Genomic DNA, 14,884 nt, shown 5'->3' with positions numbered 1-14,884 from the left:
CTAAGGAACAGTCCCTGCTCTGAAAAAACTTACAGTATAAATAGACAAGACAGACAGAGAGGGGGAGAAAGGAAGGATTATTTTGCAGATGGGGAACTGAGTCCCAGGGTGAAATTAAATGATTTGTCCACTGTCTCACCCGGAGTCAGTGGCAGAGCCATGGATGGGCCCCCAATCTCCTAAATCCCAGTCTGGTGTCTTAACCACAAGACCAGCCTCGCTTTCCTGTCTGAGGAGCATGGTGCAATAACCTAGCCAGCTATCTAGATTGGGCAGATAAGGGGTTCAAATCCAGCCCAGGGCTGGTAGTAGAACTGGTAGGAAAACAGGTTTTCCATCCTACAGGAATTTCTGATAGTCCAGCATTGATTTTCATCCTGAATGAGGATAGGAAAAAAATCCAAATTTCAAACATTTCACAAAATGAAAAATTCAAGCAAATTCATTCCAGAAACGTTTTGATATTTTTGAATGAACAAAACCTTCTGACTTTTAAATCTAATTTTTTTGCTTTGCACAGTCGATTCAAAACAAAAACATTTTGAGTCGACATTTGGACTCGATATCAATTCAAAATGAACATTTTAATTCAGATTTTTCTGGACAGAAAATTAAAAAATAGAATCAATTGATATTTTCCCACAGAGAATTTTGATCAAAGCCACATTTTCCTAAGAAAAAATTCAGTTTAAACTTTTCAACCAGCTCTAGGGCATAGTGGCCAAAAGCTATTGCTAGTTGCTGACTGTTTAGTGGCCCATATGAAATGAGTTTTGTGACTCCCAGCCAGGTCATATCACAAAACCACTGCAGTAAATGGCTGGCTAAAAACGCCAAGGATTGATGAGCCCTGAACTCCCCAGATTAGAATTGAAGACCAGTTCCCCATTGCCTATCACTATACCTGTCCTGTAGATAATGAGGTGGCAGTGTCAGCTTTAAATCCACATACATAAATTGCGTTGGTTTGTGCTTTAGTCCCTCTATTGGCCCTGTGAAGCAATCCCTTTCCCCTGGAGGTGTGAGAGGGGAATTCATGCAGCTGAAGATTAGACCACTGATTAAAAAATACTGTAACAGTGTAACGGTAACAGGAAGTGGCAGCTGATCAGACATCTCCACAGGGCTGCTGGCTTTATACATGTTGTATAATAGAATAAACAGCCCTTGCGAGACCCTGCACCCCCTGCTTCTCCTTGTCTCACTGCCAACTTCTGAAGCTTGCAGAGAAGAGCTCAAGGCAGTTTGGTTTGGGGTTGGTGGAGTCAGGGCCAGCTCCCGGGTTTTGGCCGCCCCAAGCAGCCAAACACAAACAAACAAACAAACAAACAAAAAAGCCGCGATCGCGATCTGCGGCGGCAATTCGGCGGGAGGTCCTTCGCTCCGAGTAGGAGTGAGGGACCGTCCGCCGAATTGCCGCCAAACAGCTGGACGTGCCACCCCGCTCTGAAGTGGCCGCCCCAAGTACCTGCTTGGTAAGCTGGTACCTGGAGCCGGCCCTGGGTGGAGTGGTAGCTGTACAGTTAAATGCAATGGACCGACATCTCTTGTTGATTTCAAGCCTATGCTGTGTGTCCATCTTCCTTGCTCTGGGAAATAAATGACTGTTTTATGGGCGGAAATCTGCCAGCTGTATTCCTACACACAGAGATGTTCAGCAAGTGTAAATCAGCCTTTTATTTATTATTAGATGTATTCCAGTAGCTCCCAGGGGCCTCAGTCAAGATTGGAGTCCTATTATGCGCTGCAGCCTGAAAGAGCTTACAATGTGCATACACAAAACAGATGAAAGGGGAAACAGGCACAGAGTGGGGAAGTGATCCATCCACTAGGGTGACCAGACAGCAAATGTGAAAAATCGGGACAGAGGGTGGAGTGTAATAGGAGACTATATAAGAAAAAGACCCAAAAATCAGGACTGTCCCTATAAAATCAGGACATCTGGTCACCCTACCATCCACGCTCACACAGCAGAGTCAGTGGCAGAGTTGGGAATAGAACCCACATCTGAGACATTTAAAGCCTTCTATGAGAGAGTTAGACACACAACTCAGGTGTCCAGAGGCTCAGTCCATTGATCTAATCACTGGACCACACTGCTCTCTGATGCAGCAGAAATATTTTGACTCCATCTGTGGACCTAGACCAGGCCATAGTACCTTACTCCACAAATGGTCCTACTGGCAGGTTTACTTGTGTGAGTAAGTGCTACTTGTTGTAAATAAGGGTTGAAGAATCAGGGGCTCTGTGGTCACGTACGCCTTTATGAGTAGCATGCCAGCATTCATGCACCATCACTCCCAAATCTCAGCCCCTTACCCATCACAGAATCTAATAGCAGAGCCCTTCTTTCAAACTGCATCCAGTTGGCCTCCAGTCCAAGCCAGCACTGATCCCCTCCGGCCTTGTGAGGGGCCATTAGAGGAGAGTTAGAAGCCTCAGTCCAGCTGAGTGGATACATTAAATATTCACCACCATAGCTGGCACCTTTATTGGCAGTCTCTGCAGGGAGGCTGAAGACTGGCTGGGCCCTAGAGAAAGTGTCTGCAAGGCAGGATGGAGGCATCTTGGCAGGGCAATATGGGGAAGGTTGCCCACGCTGCACCTGTTCGGTGAAGAGGGAGACGGTTTTGCTCTCCAGGGCTGCTGTTAATCTGGAACCTCTCCCCAGCAAATTCACTAAAAGGACCAGATCCTCAGCCAGTGTCAATCAATGCAGCTCCCTTGAAGTCAACAGAATCACATCAATTCTCGCCAGCTAAGGATCTGGCTTACCAGGTCTCAGAATGACAAAGTGTTCACAACAACAGAAAATTGTACCAGACTCTGCACATTAGCACACCTGAGAGACAACAGAAATACGCTTTTATTCCAAGAAGCTACATCAGAGCATTTAAAAATGTACAATAGATTCAATGGGTGAAAGGAAAAAATAACTATCCAAACACAGATATTCCTATTTTTCCTAATTTTCAATACAAGAAGGAACCACAAGGCAAATTACAGTCCCTGTAGGTGTGGCTGTGATTCCTTCTAGGCTCTCCCTTACAGCTGGCATCTTGACATGTACCATGGCAAAGCTTGGATTGCTAAGGCTTGTAGATAAAGGGCCAAAACTCAGCCAGTGTAAAACAGCACTTTAAATGGTGCGATGCTGATTTACACCAGCTGAGTTTTGGCCCACAGCCAACCCAGAGAAGCAGCTGGAAATAATTATTTACACAACAGCAAAGTTAGGCGCCGCAAAGGATCAATCTGAACCTGCTACAAGTTAACAGTGATAATACCATTGTAGTCTTTGTAATTCCTATAGAGCATTCATCACTATGATAACTGAATACCATAGTTTTCAGAGATCTCTGTTCCTGGTATTTATTGTATGTCATCTAAACACAATCACTAATCATACTTTACCATCACCAGTGTGAGGATCTTAAGACACAAACATTGTCGAGGTTGGCTCCTCCGTGAGGGAGGGAAACTGAGGTACAGAGGGGGTGAAGTGTCTCGCCCACAGTCACAGTGTGCCCGTGACTGAGCTGCGAGTAGTTTGGATCTCCCAACTCCCACTCCTGTGGTTTTACTCCAAGATCATCACTCCCTACTAGGTGGGTGTTGCTCTTGGTCGGGTGAGGGCTGCACACAATGGGTGATGTTCATGGGCATTGGACTGATTCATATATGTGGCAAAATCATCCTCTATCCTGAGTGCAGCAGGGCATATTTTCTCATGTCTGAATATGTTCCATGTGAGTTATTCCTTGGTGCCTTGATAATTAAGAATAAAAATGAAGTGTGTGGGGGGAAGGAGGGGGGGAGGTATTGGAGAAACAATTTAATTATTTTTCTATAGCCAACTATTTACCCTGTCAGGAACCTTAATTGTGGACTTACAATTGGATACTTGAGTGGAACTGCACCTGTTTACACCATTAGGGGATCTGGCCAAGTGAGAGCAAGTGCACTATTGGAACAGGAGGGAGTGTTACATTGTGTGAATCTGTGATGCATCTGATTGATTTCTAGGCAGCTTTGGGACAGTACGAAGACATATCACCATCAAGAGTGACATTGGACAAAGAGGGACAGCTTGGTGCTGCTGTTGGAATGGGAAATGTCAGTGGACTGTAATGGACTATTGAGTCCTTCTTTGAGGTTCTACATATGTCACTCCTTCAGTGAGGGAAAAGGATGTGGGATGGGACACTTGGTGCTTGAAGCACAGTGACTGCAGGGCTGGCTCCTGTAACCGCTAGGGGCGCTATTTGGAATCAAAGAAAATAAAATAAAGGACCCTGCCTTGGCCTATCCAAAGTTCCATGACCCTTAGCTCACGGAAACAGATCCCAGTGAAACATAAACCCAGTCTGGAGGAGTGAATCACAAGATGGAAGCTGGATTACTCACTGGGACAAATTTCCCTAAATTGTGCCAGCCAAACCTTGTGCGTGCACTGGTTTGGATGAGCAAACTCCCTGTATCTCCCAAGTGCTCATCTGTGTGTTCAAACACCTCTTTGCTTGTGGAATTATGGAGGTTCTGCTTGTGCAGTTAGGTCTTGCCCCCAAATTGGAGGGGTGCAGGGTAGAAAGACTGCAAAGTCAACCTACTGAATAGACAAAGGATGGATCTCTGTGGCTGGTCATTTTGAAACCCACTGTGACAGGCAGAGCAAGTAACTTACCTTCATCCCTTTTCTTCTTCCACAGCTGTACCAGAACACAGGATCAGAACCAGAACGGCTATGGATATGGAAATGGCCATATCAAATGTAACAGGGCTGAGAAGATGCAAAGAAAGAGGGTTAATTTCCACAGTGATGACCTCTTCCCAGCACCTTTGTGTAGCTGGGGCTCCATAGAGTGGGAGGTGGAATGTTGTGTGGGCAGAGGTGTGTGTGTGTGTGTGTGTGTGTGAGAGAGAGAGAGAGAGAGAGAGAGAGAGAGAGTGTCTATAAATTACATTAGTCCATATTTACAAAAAATTTAAATGCTTAGGTGTTTTTGGAGATGGGGACTTTTAAATTGTTTGTATCCAAAACATAACAGGCCATATTTTGAGGTCCTAACACGCCATCTTTCCTTAGTCCTTATTCAGGCAAATCTCCCGTTGACTCCACCAAGGCCCTAAGTCAACTCAGAGAAAGCTCTCAAGCCTTCATCCAGAAGCAAAGCACTGCAGCCTTTTATAAATATGGGAGCGACCCAGAATGCCTGTGAGAATTTGCAGTACCTCTGGTGAAAAACATTCACTAACTTGTCCAACTTGTAGAGCTATCCTTCAGCCTACAAATTCACTCAAAATAATCCACGAGTCAAATTCCAGTTTGGGAACAGTTTGACAAGCTAAATTCCCCTGGCAGTTTCCACTGAATAGAATATTCCTCCTCCCTCCACGTACTAAACTGGCGGTAGTGTTGCTGTGTGCTGTTAAACAGCTGCAGTGTTTCACACCGGACATGGCTGCACTTTGGCAATGGGGGGAAGTTAGTTTTGAAAATACAGGACGATGTTCTGCTCTCAGCTACACTGGTGCAACCCCATTAACATCAGTGGAGTTGTGTCAGCATCACGGAATTTTGCTCATGCCCTACAAGTGCTCTGAGATCCTGCAGCGTGAAAGGCCCTATATAAACACAGAATATTATTAAAACATAAGACACTGTGGGTCTGATTCTCCCTCCTGCCTGGCTCCTTGTGTTGTCATTTACACTTGCACAGAGCAGGTGCTAGTAGCTACTAGATCTAAATAGCAGTGCCTCTCACAGGCGCCAACTTTCCATTGTGCTGGGGGGTGCTCGACCCCTGGCTCTGCCCCAGGCCCCGCCCCCACTCCACCCCTTCCCTCAAGGCCACACCCACGTCCGCCCCACCTCTTCCCACCCTCGCCCCGCCTCTTCCCGCCCATTCCACCCCCTCCCGCAAGCGCATTGCGTGCTTGTTCCTTCCCCCTCCACCCCCAACCTCGTGCACACCGCGAAATAGCTGATTGCAGCAGGTGAGAGCATGGGGATGGAGAGGGAGACGTTGATCGGCAGGGTCCATCAGCGGGCAGGAGGCGCTGGAGGAAGAGGGAGGTTCTGATAGGGGGGCTGCCGGTGGGTGCTCAGCACCCATCAATTTTTCCCTGTGGGTGCTCTAGCTCCGGAGCACCCACGGAGTCGGGGCCTATGGTGTCTGGCACCTGCTTTGCACTCATGTAAACACCAGGAGCAAGGTCAGGGAGTCAATCCCATCCTATATTTACTGGCTAAGCCTTTCAAGTACAAAACCACAGGGGTGAATTTGGAAGCTCATGGAGGTGAGGGGATCCCATTTGTGCCAATCAGACTCAGCTTACAGTTCTGAAACCACTGACTCGTGTCCCAAACTACGGGCAGGGTCTGAAGCAGCTTCGTACCTGCTGTCAGTGTTGCACATCTAGACAAGCTGGGATGGCTCAGGAGCATCTCCCCGAGAGAGGAAAAGGCCCACACACCTCAGTGCGCCCAGGCTCCAGAGACACCAACGCACTCAGCTAAAATCACTCTGTAGGTCAACAACCCCGGAAAAGCAGTGGCAGGGCTGACTCAGCCTATCTGATCAAACAGGCAGGAAGCGAGCCAGGCAGGGAGTGATAAACTGCCTTCTTTGGTACATCAGGGAAGCAAACACAGACATTCAAGCAGGAGGAGACCTGTTCGATCCCCTCTGGTCCTCTGCAGCCTTTTTCTGGAGCACTGTCAGAGCTGACAAAAAGTTTTTTCTCTCCTACTGTTAATAGCTCATCTTAATTAATTAGCCTCTTAGAGTTGGTAGGGCAACTCCCACCTTTTCATATTCTCTGTCTGTGTATATATATATCTCCTTACTAGATGTTCCATTCTATGCATCCGATGTATGCATCCGATGAAGTGGACTGTAGCCCACGAAAGCTTATGCTCAAATAAATTTGTTAGTCTCTAAGGTGCCACAAGTACTCCTGTTCTTTTTGCGGATACAGACTAACACGGCTGCTATTCTGAGACCTGTCAGAGCTGAGGCATTGGTTGGTATCAGCTGATTTTCCAAGAAGACAAGTGTCGTATCAGTGCTTGAACCACTGCATTTGGTGCTGGAGGTGGCAGACAGACAGTTCTGGAGGCTGGAGTCCTTTTTTTAGCCCCTAGTCTGGGACAGTGTGAACAGCAGCAGGGAAAACTTTCCATACACACTGACTCCTACCAGCGTGGGGGTAAGCCTGTTCGGCTCATTAGCATCCACCTCTGGGACCAAACACCCAGCCTTGCTCTCAGTGGCACTACATGCCAGATAAAGCATTCATGGGTTTATTTGTACTACAGTCATGGGCTTCAGCGCAGGCTAGCCACTGAGTAATGACCCAGGGACAAGGTGAGCAAGGTAATATCTTTTATTGCACCAACTTCTGTTGGTAAGAGAGAGACACAAGCTATCAAGATTAAAGCTAGCTCGGGCAAGCTGCAATCATACTTTGTGATTGCAGGATAGACATACACTGTGAATAATGCCACCAGGGACAGAACTGAGCTCTTTAAAGCCCCTTTACACTGGCAGAACCTTGTTAAGGGTCCTTAATGCAACAAGAATCAGGCCAAAGATGCAGGGCAATAGAGTATCAGGCCCCACAGATTGCAAATTTCTCCTAAAATGCTTACTCTTGACGGGCAGAAGTAGCATTGAAGAGACTATGGTGATGAGACCGGTATGAAAACCTAAACAGAGAGGCAGATGAGCTCTTTGTCCTGTAGTAGGCTGGCGTGAAGGTATAGCCATTATTTAGCTATCAGCTGAACAATCTTTTACCACTGGAGATGTTTATCATGACATTTAATATCATGACACTGCCCCTACACCCATAAAACTCTGTGGCATTCTCTAGGTGTCCCGTCATCATGACAGGGAATATTCTATTTTCCCTGCTTTCTCGAATGGCTGCTCAGCCCTGGTGCTCATTGCTGGCATTCCCCTGACAGCCCATGAGGTTGAGACACTTCATGTCTGCACCACAGCTTCGCCACAGCGTAGTGCTCAGGGTCGTAGGGACACCGCAGTGTGACTGATAGTCTCACTTCTCCACTCAGCTCCTGCCAGCTGACAGAAAACTGCTGGCTTTTAAATAACAAAGTTCATAATCATCCTTAGCATTTCTGTAGCCGTCCATCGCAGGGTCTCAAAGCACTTTAAAGCATTCAGTGAGTCCCACAACGCCCTGTGAGATGGGGGCAGTAGTATTATACCCATTTTACAGATGGAGAAACAGAGGCACAGAGAGGTGAAGGGCCATATCCTGATGGGTGGGTTCCTTCAGCTCCTATAGCTGCTCAGCTGCTTGTGAGGGGATGCAGCACATGGCAAGATCAGACCTTGAGTCACTTGGAAAGTGTATGGAGACTGGAAAGAACCCAGATATCCTGACTTCCGGTCTTATCCGTTAACTTCTCTTTGCATCTAGTCAAGCTATATCATGATCATCATGGTAGTATCTGAACCATCCTTTGCCTGTATATAAGGAAGGAAATTACAGCTGCTCAAAGACTAGCTTTGTCTGCGCTAATTACAGTTAATTGGGGCATCATGGATGTTTAATCCCTCTATTTAATTAATAAATATTCAAAACAACTGAATTTCTGCCACCATGCTGTTCAATCCTGGTTCAAAAAATCATGTACTTCTCTGCAAATAATAATGTTAATTAATATCCTTAAATACCCAGAAAGTTACTTAATGACAGCAAAGATTCGCTGGCCTGGCACTAGTGTGGGATCTGAGTTCAAGTCACAGGGCTAATAACCTGCCCCCCACCTCCCCCGTCTTTTTGGAACCCTATTCACCTCTGGTGTGATAAGAGACTAGATTGCAAGCTCTCTGGGGGCAAGGACTCTTTTTAACAAATGCTGACCCTCGAGCAGGACTCTAAGACATTTCTGTTTTAAGTCAAGGAGATAAACTTAGAGGCCTCCCCCCATTCCATATAAAACATGGGAATAACTGGGTATAAGCCCTGAAAAGCAAATATGTTCTGAGTCAACGCTCCCCATTCTGTCTAATCATTTCAACATGCAGATTTCCAGATGAAGGATGGTGTTTTCTTTATCTCCCTGTCTCTGACCCAAATTCCCCTTCATTTCAGCAGCTGGATTCAGCACGGCCACAAGGTTCCTTAAGCGGTTAAGCAAGTTGGTTACGGTGCAAACACAGATCAGTGATTCGAATGGGTTCTGTAGCCAAGTAGCTTGGTAATTATTACATGAAATATTGTTTCTTCCAAAAATGATACAAACTCCACATTACAGACACGCTCTGTAATTATTTCAAACCAGCTGTTTGGGACCAGATTCCACTCTCCAGTATATGGTGTAAATTTAGAGAAAGCACTGAAGTCAGTAGAATTACTCCAGATTTGTGCAGGAGTAACTAACATCAGAATCTGGCCCTTTGAATCTAGAGTTTGCTTGGAGCCAGGGGCGGCTCTATGTTTTTTGCCGCCCCAAGCACGGCAGTCAGGCTGTCTTCGGCGTCACGCCTGCGGGAGGTCCGCTGGTCACGCGGATTCGGCGGCGTTTCTGCGGGTGATCTGCCGGTCCCGCGCATTCGGCGTACCTGCTGCCGAATTGCCACTGAACCCGCGGGACCGGCGGACCTTCCGCAGGCATGCCACCGAAGGCTGCCTGACTGCCGCCCTCACGGGAACCGGCACACCGCCCCCCCGCGGCTTGCCGCCCCAGGCACGCGCTTGCTGTGCTGGTGCCTGGAGCCGCCCCTGCTTGGAGCGGCCTTAGCTTCAGAATGGAAAGCTCCTACCATTCCAACCAATACATTGGTTGTTTAAATCACGTTGTCCAGGGAACAAACTTACACGTACTAAAAAAAAAAGAAAAAGAAAAAACCGCATACAACCATTATATAGAGCTCTGGCTGTCTTTCTCAGAAATATGCACATAACGGACAATGGACTAGATTTTCATAGGAGCTCAGCACTTATTTAGGTACCTAACTAAGAGCCAGTTTTTCAAAACAACTCAGCATTTTGGGTGCGGAGGTCTTTTGGAAATCCAGCCCTGGTTGTGGGTGCTATTAACACTTGAAAATCTGACTCCAAACTCTTGTGAAAATCTGCCTAATCCATTCAAACTCACAAGCTCAATACCTTTTCTTGTTGTTAATATTAGGTGTTTGCTAACTACACAGTGGTCTCCTTTTATAAGGATATATTTGTTGGATGCATTGGAGCAATTTGCTGGATGCCTTTTGAAACTATGCACTACTTCTTAAAGTGTGATTCTGCTCTGGAACGTGACAGTAAAAGGTATCATACGTTCTGTATGAAATGTGCCCAGTAAGCGGAAAAAAAGGTCTTGCTTTCTGAACTATCAGTCCCTGCAGACTTTCAGTCTATGAGAGTAAAGCTGGGCTCTTTCCATTTCACACATCATCACCAGAAATCAACATTCTGCTGCCCAAATGCAACCCCCGGGGGCACGTACACGAGCCTGTTCACTGTTCTTGTACATGTGTAACTGGAACTCAGGCTATGTCTGCACTGGGGAGTCTAGCCACTTGTGTAGCTGTGCCAAGTGCAAACTGTTAGTGTAGGCAGAGTAAGACACTACAACCCATGATTTGTATTCATGCAGCTTTCCTCTGCTTGAAAACGGTATATGCTTCAGCAACGCAAATTGCAATTTACACCAGCTTTGCCTGCCTACACCCAGGGCTGTAACCAGGACAAATCCCTGATGCAGACGGTCTGTTAGTGAACAGATCTGATGATGGTGAGCAAGATGGAACTGAACTCACAGCTCATTGTCCTGGAGCTGCGTTGGTTCTGCAGAGCGAACAGGAGAAAAAGGGCACAACGAAAACCCATTAGATGGAAAGAGTCCCACTGACTTCGGGCCTTAAACCAGTAAAAACTTAGGGCCAGATTCCCTCCTCCCCCACTGGAGTTAATTGGCCTAGCTCCATTCGAGCCAATTAACACCAGCCGAGGATCTGGCTCTTATTTTTTGTTGCACTAAAATCAGCCGATATGACTAAATACACTCATGGGAATCAGAATGCTGGAGTACAAAGATGTCTTTTATTGCACAGTCACATTTCCAAATGAAGCTACACTTTAAATTTATGAAAACTGATTTGTCTGGGGGAAAAATGGCCTCTGCAGTCAATTTAGCCTTAATTACCATGCCAAATTTCAACCGTGTATGACTTTTATTAATTGAGATCTTTCAAGACAAAAGAGGCATTTGGACACCAATGCTAAATTTGGGAATTTTAAAGAATTTTATATATAAAAATAAGTGAGAAATTAATCAAGAAAATTACTTGGAAAATTCAACTGGCCTCTGAAGAGGAATTGACCCCAACTTGCTGCAAAAATAACAGTATTTAAATTATGTAACAAAAGGAGTTTTAGTCCTTTAAGAGGAAATCAGAACACAATGGAGCTACAACCGGTGCCTCCAGTAGTGAAAATTTAACTGCAGAACTGTCCCTACATGAATGAAGAACACATTTTTTTGAAAAGGCTCTGCAGCCATAAAGTCTCCAGTCTTCCTGATGCTTCATGATTTGTAAGCAGTTTAGCAAATTAAAATTATATTGAAAAGCAAAGAAAAAAAGCCTCTTCAGCAAATTCCCCAGCCAGGCACAATTTGAATCAGTCAGTACGTGAAAACTCTCAGAGACAGGGTTAATAGTGGCAATGTTGCAAGATCTTAAACGATCGGATACTCACTCAAAGAAAGAACACCGACATTTTTATCAAGAAAAAAGGTTACTGAAAATGAATCAAGTAAAATACCCAGACCCGATGTGGATTACATGAGTATTTCATCTGTATATATACATAATTTAAATCGACACGCAAGGCATTGCTTACATAAAATGGAATAAACTAAACTATATTCATATATATGGTTTACTTCAGGTTAATATATTACTATAAATATATAACTTGTATATTATTTACATCGGCTGGGATTTTCAAACCAGTTAGGTACCCAAATCCCATTGAAATTCAACAGGATTTGGGCACCTAACTACTTTGCATACCTTATTAGCAACACAGATTCATAAGTGCCAATTCTGCAAATACTTGTACATATGTTTAACATTACTATGATGAGCGTCCCATTATCTTCAATGGGACTATTCACATTAGTAAAGATAAGTACATGCATAAATGTTCACAGGATTGGGGCCGTAGATTGTAAATCCAGCAGGGACCATTATGAATATTTAGTCTGACCTTCTGCATAGCATAGGCTATGGATTTCATCCACTGATGTATAGTGATAACATATCATATATAGTTTTTTCATGGATCATCCCTCTGATAACTGCAATATATTCACAATATTGCACATACAGTATCTGTTTATGCTATATATTTTAGAGAACGAGTGACAGTTGAAAATATATATTAGGATTGGTCAAAAATATAAAAGTGCAACTAATTCCCCCCTTTTATTGTATCAGAATTCAAAAGTTTGGTAAAAATTTTCATCAAAATTTTGAAATTTGAAACACATCAACCCACCCTGTTACATATACATTGACAAAAATATATTCTCAGTATGCGTTTGTTCCGCTCCACTGCTAAACTAGTGTGCAAGGCATTTAACTCATAACTTCAGTTAAAAAACAGGGCTGGCCACATTGAAGTCAATGGTGAAGCTCTGATATCAGTTCAGTGGTACCAGGATTTCACCCCATAATTTTAAAGAAATCTGTAAGGAAACAGGCTTAAACAGCCGAGGTCATCAACTCCTCCTGCCCCAATGATCCATGCCAGCTCCTGAAGTCCTCACTCAGTTTCATCAAAGGATCTCAAAGCACTTTTAGAAACATTAGTTACTTAATCCTCATAAATACTATTGATGCTACACACTAGTTTCAAATAATTCCATGAACATTTACCAAATGTTTGAGTCATAAGTATGGGAGGGGGCTTCCTAATCCACACTTCCCTAACCTGCAAACACAGTAATTATCACCCAGTATTCAGTGATCCAACCCTGCTGCTCAGCAAAGATTTAACCACACCATGCTGTTGCTAGAACTCTAGAGCTTTTTGAATATTATTTATCAGATTCACCAAATAATGCTGGTTATAATCAAATAAGTTTTTCAGCTAAAACTGTAGTAACTAACCATTTGCATTGTTGGTTCAACACTATTCAGTGAATCCATTATTTATGAATAACAATTGAATTAATCAATCATAGAATCATAGAATATCAGGGTTGGAAGGGACCTCAGGAGGTCATCTAGTCTAACCCCCTGCTCAAAGCAGGACCAATCCCCAGACAGATTTTTACCCCAGTTCCCTAAATGGCCCCCTCAAGGATTGAACTCACAACCCTGGGTTTAATAGGCCAATGCTCAAACCACTGAGCTATCCCAATAAATCAGAGTAACTTTTAGCTCTCCCTGATAAGATTCATTAATTCCCAATATAGTATTTTTATACTGAAAGGCATCGTAAGTAACTACAATTTTCCTGTGGTTGTCGTATAAATGAACACAGTGATGGAGTATTTGGATTAATTTTATATTCCGTTTGTTCATTCCCTTGCTACCTCCGAAAGCTCAGCAACCCACAGTGGGTCTCCCGATCATTTGTGTGACATGCTGACCAATCTTACATTATCTTGCTTTTACCCTACTGATAAAAGATCAACAATAATATAAATGAGACAAATATGTCCATGTCAATTAATTATGAATGGTGTGATAAGGTCATCAGAGCATTTTGGATTCAGAATTATTCAGGCCAGGTTTCTTAAGGGATCACTGGCTAATGGCAAGCATCTGTGGTCTGATTCAGCAATGCATTTAGGTCCCAGTTCAACAAAGCCCTCAACTCTAAGTACACACTTACATTCATCCCTATTCAGCAAAGCATTTAAGCACTTGGGGTTGGATTTTGGAACTTGTGCTCTTAAATCACATAAGCCCAGATCCTCAAAAGTGTTTAGGGTCCTAATTCCCACTTACTTCAATGAGAGCTAGGCACCTAAATATCTTTCAGGATCTTTTGGAAAATCCCACCCTTAAATCCCATTGAAGTCAATGGGATTTAGGCACATGCTTAAAGTTAAGCGTGTGCTTATGTGCTTTGCTGAATCAAAGCCCTATATATCCAGACCAAAGCATTGAAAAGTGGAGGTTGGAGTAATAGCAGTTCTGCCTAAAGAGCTGAAGCTAATAAAATTCCTGCCTAAAAATTAAGATGAAGTTGCATTTGTTAGCACTTAAGAGCAGTTCGAGAGCATTCTGGAGTTTAAGAGTTAAATAAAACCTTCAAATGTTAGCAGGCCAGGAAATACAGAATTAAAGCTGCACTTCTCAATGAAGAGGAATACGGTAATGTAAGTTCTCTCTCTCTCTCTCTCACCTTCCCCCACCCCCCTTTCTATTTCTTGGCTACAAAATGGCAAAACAAAAAATAGAAGAATTTTATAACTGTGTTTAACAGCTTTAATTTCAGGATGTCATAATTCAAGATCCCCTTGTTTGGTTCACACTAAACTTTGCAGGAAAAATTCTACCTCAGCACCAAATTTAACCCATAAGTTTTGAGACTGATATGAAGGGTTTTGTGTTGTTTTACATTTTAGAGAGTCATCAAAATCAGGCTTGCAATGGAAACCAAAGTGCAACCTGAATAAAATTTGAATTAAATCCCCCGAATCTGCTCTCACTTCCACAGGTGTAAATCACGAGTAACTCCGTAAAAATCAGAGTTATGTTGGTATAAAACTAGCATGAGATCAGAATCAGATCCCATCAGACTAGATTTTTATTATAGGATTTTCAGTTTATAAATTTATGCTTCAACATTCATGGTTGTGGCGATCATGTTTTGGCCACACTGATTT

This window comes from Emys orbicularis, chromosome 4 (genome assembly GCF_028017835.1).
Source record: "Emys orbicularis isolate rEmyOrb1 chromosome 4, rEmyOrb1.hap1, whole genome shotgun sequence".
NCBI classification, from domain to species: domain Eukaryota; kingdom Metazoa; phylum Chordata; order Testudines; family Emydidae; genus Emys; species Emys orbicularis.
This window is presented reverse-complemented; position numbering follows the sequence as displayed.